The 4,060-nt window shown below is 34.1% G+C and overlaps 1 pseudogene; it reads left to right on the top strand.

The window, feature by feature from the left end:
* Window positions 1-275: 275 nt before the first annotated feature.
* LOC122120716 lies at window positions 276-375 on the top strand (annotated as a pseudogene).
* The last annotated feature ends 3,685 nt before the right edge of the window (window positions 376-4,060 follow it).

The following is a 4,060-nucleotide window of genomic DNA, read 5'->3' as shown; positions in this document are numbered from 1 at the left end:
TATTAAAAGCCATCACTTTTGGAATTAGCTGTAAAGGCTTCAAAGTATGATCAAATTTAAAATGAAAACGACAAAATAGTCATTGACAAAAAAATATAAACGTGATCAATCGACCAAACGATATCAATTTTTTTCCGCTATACACAGAATTTTAGAGAAATAAGATCAATAGCATTTTTAGGAACAATAAGGAATCCTTGTTACAAATAGGCATCCATGGATATATGCCTGTATAAAGATTGCATCATTAAGTACTTAAATTTAGAGGATTCTACATGCTTCAGCAGCAGGTCTACCCAAATTACAACAATACAGAGATTAACTTGGCACTTGCACAAGGATGATAGGAAAATTTGTGAATTATTACTTATTTTTCATTCTTCTGATGCAAGAAATGAAAAAAGAGTTATTAAAAGGTTGATTACAAAAATACAAGTGTAACAATACATGTAATTCATAGAATTAAAGGTTAGTTTGACATCATTGTATTAAATATTCACCTTAGAAAGGCTTTTACATAGCATAACCTTTACAAAACTTGAAATTAGATAACATTGTCATTTTATCCAAAAGAAATAAAATAATATTAGGACCTAGGAAAAAAAGGAATCTTAAACTTCTTCTATATGGAATGCAATCTGAAAGGATGCATTTATTAATGAACCTATACATTATATAACAATGTAGAATTCAATGTTTTATATCTAGGAGCGAATGAAATAGATTATGGACATTATACAAACATAGATATACTTTTTTCAGAAAAGCACCAGGAACATTTTTGTTGTTGTTGTTGTTTGTTTTTGTTTTTTTCATTTTTTATTTTTTGTGAACACACTGTACATAGGGGTTACAATTACATAGGCAGGTTAAAGCGTACATTTCTTATCAAGCATTGCACCCTCCTCCTTTGCATCTTTAGTGTCTATACTATTCATTTCAACAGATAATTTAAAATTATTTCTGATTTAAAAAAATCACAAACTCTGCTGAAATCATTATAGAGGTATACAAACAACTCTTGAATACATTTGGACATCAAAGTCAGGCAATTCACTTTGAAGAATACCAAGGAATCCATGAATTTTTAAAGTGAGGTATTGCTGTTGCTTTGTATTGTGAAAAAATAATTTGTAGGGACACAAAGGATGGACTGGCATTTTTGAAATTTAAGAAACTTATTCAAACCATTACGACTTAGGAGAACAATTTGTACAGCCTTCCACAACTTCAAAGAGGTAGTGATACATACTTACCCTTTTGGCAATATCAAATGCAGTTTCTTCTAAGTTGTTCTTCAGACCTGGTTTGATACAGTGGTTCAACAGAAGTAGATACAAGGTATCTTTGCTATTTCTATTCCTAGCAGTAATATGCAAGGGGTCAAGTGGCCTTTAGTTTGGGCATTGGTATCTGCATCATGATGAAGTAAGAAAAAAGCCACTCTGGTATTATTCCACATATAAGCACTGTGCAGGGGTGTCCAGCCATTCAGAGCTATTGCATGAATATCTGCCTTGAGCTACCAACTCATGGACAATGTCTAAGTGTCCACTCTAGGTTTCCCGATGAAGAGGGTTATACTCATCCTCATTCCTATTATTCATCTGGGTGGCCTTTTTGGGATGTAGTCTCTGCACCATAGTAAGCCGATTAATTTCAGCATCCCAAAGAAGAAATTTGCTTGGATCCTACTCCATTTTTTTCTTACAATTGATACCATTCCTCACTTTTTTCTCTTGTTCCATGTCTTCGTCAGAGTTACCTAACCAGAGGCTTTGAGTGCCAGTGGGAATGAGATGTCAATATATTTCCCCAATAGTTCACATTGGTTGAACTGGTCAGAAAAATCTGGTGAATTTTCTGCATATGTTTTTTCACCATGATGTATTTTCTCTTTTTCTGTTTTTACTATTCTAAATTATCCTAACTGGAGAGTAGGGAATTGATAGAGAGCAGAGGAAAGATTTTCCTCAGTATTCAAAGGTACAGACTGAAAATGAGGACCAGTGGTGTCTTCATGTGCAGCTTATTCTGGGTATGAGAAAATAGGAAACAATGCCTTCTATGTAAATGATTTGGGAAATACCACATTATAGTGTAAGAGAACTCACTATTCAACATATGGGCTTTAAGAGCTTTCTAGTAGTTTTCTAAGGTTGGTATGCAACATTAGAAAAATATATAGTGAGTAGTAAAATAGAAGTCCTTTGTATGACTACCTAAATTCTTGTTTTTTTAAAAGACACTTGTTTTCATCTAAAAATAAGCCTGACTATTGTCTTCAGGTGATTTTGATGATTGAAGATGCTTAATGAGAAATAAAAATGTATTTTGGTATCAATTAAATTTCACTTTTTCTACTTGGAGATTATAATGATCAAAGCAATAGTTCAGAATCAGCAAGCAATAGTTCAGAATCATGCTTCAAGTAGAAGTGAATCACCAGTAAGTAATCCTGGATTCCATTTTCCACAAAGTTTTGTCACAGATACAATCTTTTAAAATCTGCCTGCCTTCTCCCTCTGATTTCCTAGCCTGGACCTATTCCTTCATTGTACAGGAAAAGTGTGATTCAACTGATTTCAGTCAGACCTGTTAGTAGAATTATCAAGTATTTAGATTCTTTTTTTAAAAATTAGTTTTGGGGCCTGAACTCTGGGCCTGGACACTGTCCTTGAGCTCTTCAAATCAAGGCAAGCGCTGTACCCCTTGAGCCACAGCACCACTTCTGGATTTTTCTGTTTATGTGGTGCTGTTTTGGGAAATGGCAGAGCAGAAAGTGAAATGATGCAACCAAAAATATAAAAGCAAAATAAATTAGGATTATTATGGAACAACCATGTTGTCTATGAGAACCATGAAAGAGAGATACAGATGTGCAATGATCTAGCTAGCCGCAAAATCCATGCGTCTTAACAATTTACAGAGCAAACAATTTTTTTACTTTTTAAAAGAGATGGAAATAGAATTTATGTATTTACTTGAAATTAGTAAATATATTTTTAGTCGCCTACATAAAGAGACATAGCTTTGACCAAATTACAGACAAGAATCTTAATCCTCTGGCTGGCAATGTTCCTCAGTGTTAGAGTGTTTGCCTTGCAGTTACTACATTGCGGAGACTACTTTCCGAAAAGGCCACTCATATGAATACTAGGGATGAGGATGAGTATACCCCTCTTCATCAGGAAGCCTAGAGTGGACACTTAGACATTGTCCATGAGTTGGTAGCTCAAGACAGATATTCACGCAATTACTGTGAATGTCTGGACACCCCTGCACAGTGCTTATATGTGAAACATATTGTAACAGCACACACACACACACACACACACACACACACACACACACACACACACACACATCATCATCATCATCGTCATCATCATCATCATCATATTTCTTCTTAAGTATTTTTTGTGTATGGTCTTATGAAGAAATTTACATTACTAACTTGAATTTCTGACAGGACAATATCATCACTGTACATCTTGATTCTATGCTCTCAGTTTTAAATTACTATGTAAGTATATGCATTACATAAGTATTGAAAAAAGTAGGAGCCACCCTGGTGGCTCAGGTCTTTAATCCTACCTAATCAGAAAGATAAAATCTTATGATTGTGCTTTGAAACCAGACCAAGAAAAAACAGTTCATTAGATTATGATTTGAAAGTAACCACAAAAGCTTGAAATGGAGCTTAGTATAAGCAGCAAAATGCTAGCCTTGAGAAAACTAAAATAAAAAAAATAACAAATTCTGGGACAGAGCCTGGCCCTGAGTTCAAGCTCTAATATTAGCATCAAACTAATGAATGAATGAATGAGTGAATGAAGTAAAAATAAATTAAGTGGTTACATGTGGAGAGACAGGTAAAATGTAACAACCGTGGTGACTGGATTATGTATTATTTTGTAATAAGGCAAATTATCATTTTTCCTAATCACTAATATTTTATTGAACTATTTTGTACAATAAACCCTGAATTTGGCATGCATGTATATGTGTGTGTACATGTGCGCATAAGGGTGTGTATGTGTGTGTGTGTGTGTGTGTG

The sequence above is a fragment of the Dipodomys spectabilis genome, unplaced genomic scaffold, assembly GCF_019054845.1.
Source record: "Dipodomys spectabilis isolate Male_0828 unplaced genomic scaffold, ASM1905484v1 ptg000177l, whole genome shotgun sequence".
Taxonomy (NCBI): Eukaryota; Metazoa; Chordata; class Mammalia; order Rodentia; family Heteromyidae; genus Dipodomys; species Dipodomys spectabilis.
This window is presented reverse-complemented; position numbering and strand designations above follow the sequence as displayed.